The sequence below is a fragment of the Macaca mulatta genome, chromosome 14 (genome assembly GCF_049350105.2).
Source record: "Macaca mulatta isolate MMU2019108-1 chromosome 14, T2T-MMU8v2.0, whole genome shotgun sequence".
Taxonomy (NCBI): domain Eukaryota; kingdom Metazoa; phylum Chordata; class Mammalia; order Primates; family Cercopithecidae; genus Macaca; species Macaca mulatta.
Genome location: NC_133419.1, coordinates 4018119 through 4028253, shown reverse-complemented (window position 1 = coordinate 4028253; position 10135 = coordinate 4018119). Strand labels below are relative to the sequence as shown.

Here is a 10135-nt window from a genome sequence, read left to right as displayed (position 1 = left end):
AATGGCTCCCCATCGCCCTGGGCCTTGCCACAGCCTGAAAGGCCCTGTAGGGCTTGGGTCCCGCCCCTTTTTCTGCAGCATCCACCCTCTCGATGTTCCAGAAGACACCGAGTCCTTCTCTGGTCCAGGCAGGGCCTTGCACTCACCACCCTGGTGCATAGCCCACCGCCACCTCAGCTCTACCCTCCTCTCCAGGTCTCAGCCTAAAGCCTTCCCCTTGAGGAATCCTCCCTGACCACTCTGTCGACAAAGGCGTGGTCTCTGCCCTGTAGCTTCACAGCATCCTTGTGTGTGTGTGTGTGTGTGTGTGTGTGAGAGCATGTGAGTATATGTGTGAGCATGTGTGAATGCATGTCGGCACATGTGTATGTGTGTGTGTGAATGTGAGCCTGAGTTTATGAACATGTGCATATGCAAGCATGTGTGTTAGCATGTGTGAGCATGTGAATATATGTGTGAGCATGTGTATGTGTAAGCATGTGTGAACATGTGTGTGAGCACGTGTAAGCATGTGTGTGAGCATATATGTGAGTGTGTGAATGTGTGAACATGTGAGCATCTGTGTGTGTGTGTAAGCATGTGTGTACATGTGTGTGCATATGCTAGCATGTGTGCGAGTGTGTGAGCATGTGCAAGAGTGTGTGTGTGAACATGTGTACTGGTTCCTGGGGTTGTCATGACAAATCACCACAAACCAAGGGGCTTCAAACAGGAATTTTTCTCTTAGTTCTGGCGGCCAGAAGTCTAAGATCAAGGTGTAAGCTGGGCCACACTCCTCTGGTGGCCACTTATGTGGGTGCATTCGTGTGTGTGCACGTGTGTGGGTGCCTGTGTACGTGCGTGTGTGTAGGTGCCTGTGTGTGCATGTGTATATGTGCATGTGTGTGTGCATGAGTATGTGTGTGTTTCCATTCACAGCACAGCCACAGCCTCCAGTTATGGAGCCTGCTGACCCACATAGTGCCTTGTCAATCTGTGCAGCGTCTGTTTTCCCAGCACTGAGGCTCTGTGAGGGCAGGGCCTGGTCTTCCTCTCTGCAGGATCCCAAAAGGGCCCAGGCTGGTGCTGAGTATGGAGTCAGCGTGTGGCCCGTACACAACTGATCAGACCCAGGGTGCCTATAGAGACCCTCCTGCTATTCACAGATGGGGGCAGGTGGGGCTGGGTTGGGTGTTTACACCCCTTCTGGCCAGGGCACGGCCAGCTCGAGTTCCTCCTGGGGTGCAGAATCCAGGTGCCCACAAAGACAAACGAGCAGCCGGAGAGCCAGTCCCTGATGGACAGCCCCTCAGACCTCCCCCCACCAGCCCACCGGGAAGCAGCCACCGCAGAGAGGGTGTGACCCGTGGGAGGCCGCCACCCAGTGCTCAGGAAGGCCAGCACAAAGGACACTAGGCACTGGGAGTGAGGCTGGTGCCCTGGCGAGGGGAGGCTGGCTGCCCCAGACTCTTGAAAGCCCTGAGGCCCAGATCCTGGCAGTCCTGTGAAACAGACCCAGGGGTCAGACCCCTTTCCTTCCCACTTCCCACACTCTAGGCTGCCCAGGGGAATCCTAAGGAGCCTTGGCATCCCAACCAGCCTCAGGCTGACCAGTGAGTCTACCCTGTGACAGGGCTGGAGCCCTGTTTGGGGTCTGCGAGCTGCCCACGGCTCACATCAAGTCGGCTTCCGCTCTGTCCATCAATTTAGGCTAGCTGAGCACAGGTTCTCAGGAATGCCCACGAGCCCCATGCCAGGTGGGTCCCATTCACAGGTGGCTGTTCACCAGCCAGCAGGAAGCTGGAAAGTACCCCCAGGACGGCTAGCAGCCCAGTGAGCTGTGAGGCACACGGCAATTTGGGGCTAATTTTCTCCTGCAACGAAGTTGATCCCATAATCTGGTAAATACACTAATCATCACCGCCCTGCTCAGAGCAGGAGCTTATGAGCTACAAAGTCCGGAGGGAACAGGCTCGGCACAGAAAGAGACCACGGCCGGCCGGCTTGAAGAATGTGCTGCCAGGATATGAAACCCAAAGCTGGCAACGGACCATAAGCCGCTCCCAGTGACGGAGGACCCAGGCCACAGACCAGCTGCTGCACTGGGCACAATGCTTCTATTGTCACAGAACCCTGCATCCACATGCCTGCCCAGCCCCGCTTGCAGATGGGAAAGCTGAGGGCCCGGAGCAGCAAGATCTGCTTGGCGTCCTGCCGCTGACCTTCCCTGGGCCAGTCTGACCCCCGGTTCCTCTGATCGTCTCTCCTTTAACAGAAGCAAAGAATGAGTCGTAATAGCCAAGGACCAAGGAGCAGTTCTTCTGTCAGCAGATGCACCAGAAAATCCGTGGTGGCCGAGGAAGCCCCATTTTGTTTAGTCTGCTCAGCACTTCTCGTACAATAATAAAAACATCTGAATTTCCAACATATATAATAGAAAGATTTCCTAGAAAATGATCTATTCTGGCTTTGTTCAAAAAAGTTGAGTCCAGCTGGGCACAGTGGCTTACACCTGTAATCCCAGCATTTTGGGAGGCTGAGGTGGGCGGATCACCTGAGACCAGGAGACCAACCTGGCCAACATAGTGAAACCCTGTCTCTTCTAAAAATACAAAAATTAGCTGGGCATGGTTGCAGGCGCCTGTAATCGCAGCTACTTGGGAGGCTGAGGCAGGAGAATCACTTGAACCCGGGAGGTGGATGGTGCAGTGAGCCGAGACTGCCACTGCACTCCAGCCTGGGCAACAAGAGTGAGACTCTGTCACAAAAAAAAAAAAAAAAAAAAAAAAAGGTTGAGAGTCCATGACTGACACTGCTCTTGGTCCCACAGAGCCAGCCTGGGCTGGTGCTGGGAGGGGCTGCCCCTGCTGGCCGAGGGTCTCTACAGCCCCAGGACGTGCCACTCCCTGACGGCATCTAGAGGCCTCTGTGTTGGGGACCCAGGCGGTAGCCTCAGGAAATGACCAGTTTGGGATGGAAGTGGGCTCTGCAAGTGCCTGAAAGAGAGCCTCAGTCCATTAGGCTTTTGCTCAGGCTGCCGTAGCAAAATGCCACAAACTGGGTGGCTTCTAGACAACAGAAATGTATTTCTCACCATGCTGGGGGCTGGAAGAGTCAGTGTCTGGTGAGCGCCCACTTCCTGGTTTCTTCTCATGGTGTCTTCACAGGGCAGAAGGGGCAAAGGGGCTCTCTGAGGTCCCTTTTCTAAGGGCACTACTCCCTCTCATGAGGGACCCACCTTCATGACCTCATCTCCTGCAGGCCCCACCTTCTAACACCATCGCTCTAGAGATGAGGATTTACTGTATAAGTTTTTCGGGGGACACAGACCATCACACCACAGCAAAGAGGGCCTGGGTTTTCTTCTTCCTTTCTTTCTGAGAGTCGATTTCCATCTGATTTTCCCAGCAACACATTAATTGGGTAAAGCCAAATCCATGTGAGTAGCTGCGGTGGGTACAGAAAGGAGGGTGGCCTGAGGCTCCCCTGAAGGCCGGGGACATGAGGGTGCCCTGGCTCCCCTGCAGGCCTACAGGGTGGGTTCTGGCCTCCAGGGCCTGAGCGGAACCCCCTTGAGCCACACGGGGTCTTTACCGGGCTCCTTTCCGTGGTGGAGTTCCACGTGGCTGGGACTGGGATGTCAGTAGACCCAGGGACGACCCCAAGGAAGGGGCTGGGTTTCAGACACAGGGGGAAGGTGCAGGTCCTCTGGCCCACAGGCCCGTCTGGGGCTCAGAGGGCTCTGCCCAGGCCTTCCAGGGGGCTGGGGGCTGCAGGACATGGAGGTGCAGCTGGGATGTGTCTCCCACGGTAAAGCAGGCAACCCGGGGCCGGGCATGGCTAGTGCAGTGGGCTGAGTGGGGTCTCCCAGAAAGATGTGCCCAGGTCCTAATCTCCGGAACTGGGAATGGGATCTTATTTGGAAAAAGAGTCCTCACAGACATAATCAAGTTAAGGACCTTGAGATGAGGAGATTATCCTGGATTACCTGGCTGGGCCCTAAACCCAATGACAAGTGTCTTTATAAGAGAGAGGCAGGAGGAGGTTTGAGACACAGAGACGCAGAGAGGAGAAGGCCACGGGAAGACAGAGGCAGGGACTGGAGCGACGCAGCCATGAGTCAAGGGACACCTGGAGACACAGGAAGCTGGAAGAGGCCAGGAAGGATCCTCCCCTAGAGCCACCATGGGGAGCAGGGCCCTGCCAGGCCCTGGATTTCAAACTCGTGGCCTCCAGCACTGTGAGTGAACGCATCGCTGTTGTCTGAGGCCACCCAGTCTGTGGTCATTTGTGACGACGGCCGCAGGACATGAATACAGTTGTGCTTCAGAGAGGACTACACAAAGCTGAGGCCCGAGCCCTGATCTGGGAGCACAGGTATGTGCCAGAGTTCGGGGCACTACGGGCTGGGGAGGGCTGGGGTAGGAGGAGCACATGCCCAGTCAGGATCCCTCCCTGTTCCCCAATCCCTAGAATAGTCCCTCAAGGCTGGGCTCTGGAATCCTCTGTAAGTTGCTCCATCTCAGAAAGCCTCAGTTTACTCATCTGGAAAACGGAAAAAGTCATGCAAGTCCACTTTGCAGAGCTCCTGGAAAGAATCGAGGCAACCGCTGGGTAACCTGCTTAGCACAGTGAGTGCAGGCAATGAGCGTCTATATAGAGAGCCTGGGGACTTAGAGGGATGCAGAGTGTTCAGACAGCTAAAACACGTGCTGGCACTGCCTGGCATCCCTCCCTGATGAAAAATAACAATAGATCGTGTACAGAATTTTTAAAATTCTAAGTATCTTTTTTTTTCTTTACTATGGTTTTTTTTTTTTCTTTTCTTTTCTTTTTTGAGACGGAGTCTCGCTCTGTCCCCCAGGCTGGAGTACAGTGACGCGATCTCAGCCCACCGCAAGCTCCACCTCCCGGGTTCACACCATTCTCCTGCCTCAGCCTCTCGAGTAGCTGGGACTACAGGCGCTCGCCACCATGCCCGGCTAATTTTTTGTATTTTTTTTTTTTTTTTTTTTTGAGACAGAGTCTTGCTCTGTAGCCCAGGCTGGAGTGCAGTGGCCGGATCTCAGCTCACTGCAAGCTCCGCCTCCCGGGTCCACGCCATTCTCCTGCCTCAGCCTCCCGAGTAGCTGGGACTACAGGCGCCCACCACCTCGCCCGGCTAGTTTTGTGTTTTTTAGTAGAGACGGGGTTTCACTGTGTTAGCCAGGATGGTCTCGATCTCCTGACCTCGTGATTCACCCGTCTCAGCCTCCCAAAGTGCTGAGATTACAGGCTTGAGCCACCACGCCCGGCTAATTTTTTGTATTTTTTTAGTAGAGACGGGGTTTCACCGTGTTAGCCAGGATGGTCTCAATCTCCTGACCTCGTGATCCGCCTGCCTTGGCCTCCCAAAGTGCTGGGATTACAGGTGTGAGCCACCGCGCCCGGCCTATGCTTTTTTCTTAAACGTGCTTCGGCTTGTCTAAGAGGATCCAGTGCAAGGCATTGTGAGATCAACAGCAGAGAATGGCATGTGCTCTCCCTCCAGAAGCACAGCAAGACCGCCTGTCCCAGCCTCCCCTGCAGGGAGGAATGACCGCCAGTTGAGATTGCAGTCAACAGAACATAAGCAGAAGGGACATGTGCTTTCTCTTCTGCCAGCCAGATGCGGCCGAACCCGGTGACCTGGGCATCCGCGTGTTCAGGATGGAGGAGCTGGGAGCTGGGAGGAGCCTGAAGCTGCTTGGAGGACTTGAGAGGGGCAATAAATAACTTTCCATGGCTCAATGAATAGCCAGTTTTCAGTCTGGGACTTGTTACAGCGTCCAGCATTGCGGGAACAGACGCACAATGTCTAAAACGGGTGCAACACTGCGAAGTGTACCCGAGACCTCTGGGCTGTGGGCGGTCGAGTGGGCATGCCAGCCCCTGCCCCAGCTTGCAGCTGTGCTAGCACAAAAGGGCCAATCTCTCTGGGTAAGGGTCGTGCTAGGGAATCCCACTGCGGATGACTCTTCTGGGTAATCAAGGTTCAGGCTCTTTCCTGGGAGTTCTTGGGTCTGGAGAGAAGGCCACGGGGGACTGGGTACCAGGATGGGTAAGGTCAGAAGGACAGGGGCTGGGGTCACTGGCATTCCCCTGAGGGAGGCCGCATTTCACAGGCTTTTCCAGTTGGCAAAGCCTTTGCCTGCAGGGTCTCTTTAAAAGGAAACCAGACGAAACCAACCCAATATTTCCTGTGCTGCGTCCTGACCTCAAACCATCCTGCCTAGCAACTGGCAATTAGGCTGCCTTTGAGATAAATATTCTTGGCTAAAAATGCCCATGGGTCTTAAAACTTTGATTTTCCGTTCGATTCGAATTTACATCCAGAATTGCAGTGCTGTGGGGGGCGGGGGATGGCGATGAAATGCCCAGGATAAAGACAATGTCCTAGCTAACAAAATAACCAGTGAGCGACAGAGGGGCCTCAGCAGGAGCTCTGGGCAGAACGGCGCTTGCTAGGTCACGCCATGTGAACCACTTTGGACAACAGAGTGGTAGCTTTGTTGGATTTATGGGGATAGCGGCTCAGCCTGTCTAACCGCAGTTGAGGTGGAGCCGAGAGGCGTCTCCCCTGTGTCCACGCTAGCTGGGTGCTTCCCTCCCACGGACACGGAGGCCGGGCTGCCACTTCCATCCTTCCCCGACACCTCCAGTCATCTTCTGGGAAACACCAAGTAACACAAACAGGACACGGATTTCCCGGAGATTTATATCTAGCTCAGCAGTTGCACCTGCTGAAGAGGTAAAGATGACAAAGGCCCTCAATGTGACCAAGAATAATGCAGAGCTGGTCCCTCAGGCTTGAGAGCCGTAATTTCGCCAGCTTAGAATTTCCAACTAGACAAAGAATACAAGTTGTTTTTTTTTTTTTTGAGACGGAGTCTCGCTCTGTCACCCAGGCTGGGGTGCAGTGGCGCAATCTCGGCTCACTGCAAGCTCCGCCTCCCGGGTTTACGCCATTCTCCTGCCTCAGCCTCCCGAGTAGCTGGGACTACAGGCGCCCGCCACCTCGCCCGGCTAGTGTTTTGTACTTTTTAGTAGAGACGGGGTTTCACCGTGTTAGCCAGGATGGTCTCAATCTCCTGATCTCATGATCCGCCCGTCTCGGCCTCCCAAAGTGCTGGGATTACAGGCTTGAGCCACCGCGCCCGGCCATACAAGTTTTTAAAAAAGTTACTTTACAGAAGAGCCAAGGTGACTATAGTTAATAATAATTTATAGTATATTTCAAAATATACAAGAGAATATTTGGAAGGTTCCCAGCACAAAGAAATACATGTTGAAGGTGACATCGCAGTTTATTCTGATTTGATCCTTAGACTTCGTGTAGAGGTATCAAAACATCACACGGGCCACATAAATATGTACAATTTTTATGTGACTCACAGAGACCCTCTGTGAGTCTCACCCTCAGAGACTCTGTGACTCACCCTCCACCCGTCTCTTCCTCCAAGGGGTTACCTTGGAGGAAGGCTTATCTTGAAGGATTATCATATGGGTGTGGAGATTTCCAGAACTTTTGCATAACATTTATGTTCCCTTGGAAAATGTGGCGTACAGAGAATAAATATAGTATTTTTGCGTCCTTTTTTAAAAAGCAGAAATATTATCATACTACAGTGGTTGGTCTGTGACCTGTGGTTGGCATTTGAGATGGTGTCTCAGGAATCATGTTGTGGTTGGTACGCAAATACTCCTCTTTCTTTTATACGTCGGCATCGTTTTTGGTCATTTTAATGAGGGTTGATCTCCTGCCATGTGCTGGGTGCTTTCTCTTGCAGGTGAGCAAGAAAGGCAGTCTTTGCTTTCATTGAGTTACGGTCCCACGGGAGAAGACAGACCAACAATAAAAGGTGAATAGAAACCATACCGTGTGCTGGTCGAACTATGAATAAACAGGAAGCCGATTAAGGGACTGCAGGTGGAGGAGGGGGAGGAACAGAGAGGCGAAGAGGTGACCTGGGGTCGGGGGCTGAGCTGGAGCTGTGCCCGGGGTCTCAGCTGACCCAAGGGTTGTACATGGCGGCGAGCAGGGGTCACCACTGGTTCTGTTTCAGAGCCCAGGAAACATGCTGGGACCTGCCCCAGATCTAACAGGAAAGCCCAACTGTTCAAAAGTTAAACAACGAAAAGGGAAGAACATTGCTGTTTAAAAAATTTTAAATGAAAAAAAATATAGTAAAAGACATAAAGCATAAAATTTGCCATTTTAAAGTGGCCAGTTCATGGCATTAACTACGTTTACAGTGTGTGCAGTCATCACCAGCACGCATCTCCAGAACTTTCTCATCTTCCCAAATGGAAACTCTGTCCCCGTTACACACTAACTCCCCATCCCCTTCCCCAGCCCCCGACACCCACCATCCTACTTTTTGTCTCTATGAATGTGACGAATGTGACTACTCTAAGAACCTCACTTGAGCGGAATCATACAGTTAAAAGGAAGAGAACGTTGTGTTTGGCTACTCCTGGCATCTGTCCATCTGCTTCCCCATGGGTCCCAGGCTGGATACCTCCGTGTAGGGTGGAGGCAGTGACAGGAACTGAGAGGGGCCCCTGTCCCAGGGCAGGACCAGCAGCCCTCCTGCAGGGCAGCTCCCACCTGCTGCAAATACAAGAGGGAGGCTGATCTTGGAAGAACACGCCTTTCCAACATGCATTCCCAGAGACAGTGCAGATCTCAGCAAAGCCAGGGGTGAGGACAGCGCTGAAATCCATCTCTAGACCTGCCTGCCAAACCCCACAGAGTCACTGAGTCCCGATTTGCTGTGCTCATTTAATTGATTCCTTCCTTCATGCATTCAGCAAACAATAGCCCATGCCTTTTGCCAAGACTGACACCTGTGCCTCAGATAAACACGTGGGGAAAGGTGACCCCAGCCTGGCAGGGACTATGAACAAGTAGGAAATTCATCAAAAGATCTCATCAAAGGCTGGGCACGGTGGCTCATGCCTGTAATGCCAGCACTTTGGGAGGCTGAAGTGGGCAGATCACCGAGTTCAGGAGTTCGAGACTAGCCTGGCCAACATGGTGAAACCCAGTCTTTACTAAAAATACAAAAATTAGCTGGGTGTGGTGACGCACACCTGTAATCCCAGCTATCTTAGGAGACTGAGGCAGAAGAATTGCTTGAACCTGGGAGGCGGAGATTGCAGCGGGCTGAGATTGTCCCATTGCACTCCAGCCTGAGCAACAGAGTGAGATTCTGTCTCAAAACAAAAATGAAAACAAAAATAAAAAACACGTCAAGAATGCTTTGAAGAGGCAGACAAGTTACACACAAGCTTCGTCCTGCTCAATGCCAAAATCCCGGTGTTGCTGGGCTGAGGCAGGGGCTGTCTAGAGGGGCTACAGGCTGGGGATAGGGCTGGCCATGGGGCTGCTGGGCACACAGCCTGTTTTCCAGGAACAACAACAAAAAACCTGAACAATAAATCAGTCCACTGGAATCAGAAGGCTCATCAAAAACCACTCTGGGAAAATTAACTGACAACAAAAAATGTCTTCCTGGAACAGATGAGGCTGGGCCCAATATAGGAATTAAAACCAATCACTGCTGACCCCAAACAGGTGCTGCAGAGGTTCAGCTGCTATATTTACAAGGGAATGATGCATATGCCACGAATTAGAGGCAGCGTTACCTGCCATGGGCCCTTGGCGCTGAGTCCCCTCAAGTTCAGTGGCCGACACCTCCTAGTTTTGCTTCAGTCCGGGATCGGGCTGGGGAGCTGGGGCAAGGCAGAGTGCCCTGGGCTTTGAGTCCAGCATCAGGATGGCCAGGACCCCCGAGAGCCCTCTGACCCCCTGCCTTGCTGCAGCAGGAGTCACACACAGTGTCCAAGAACTCTGGAGCCAGAGCTGGACTTGGGTTTGAATCCTGCCCCGTCACTCCCTCACTATCTCCTGTGACTTGGGTCATCCTATATTCACCAGACCTCAGCTGCTCCATGTGCAAAATGACACTAATGCCACCTCCCTCCTCAGACTGCTGAGTGTGGAAAGGGACACTGGCATACAGTAAGTGCTTAAGAAGTGGCAGAGGTCATTATTGAAATAGTCCTTGTTATTGTTCCCAGAGCTGTGTGGACCCCCAGAACTCGCATGCTGGTAGCCCATGGTGGCGAGGGC

At 52.9% G+C, this 10135-nt stretch overlaps 1 protein-coding gene across 21 annotated transcripts in view; it reads right to left on the bottom strand.

Annotated features, from left to right (window-relative positions):
* Positions 1–10135, bottom strand: part of SHANK2 (SH3 and multiple ankyrin repeat domains 2) — a 671410-nt gene that overhangs the window by 170626 nt on the left and 490649 nt on the right. The gene's annotated exons all lie outside the window — the stretch shown is intronic.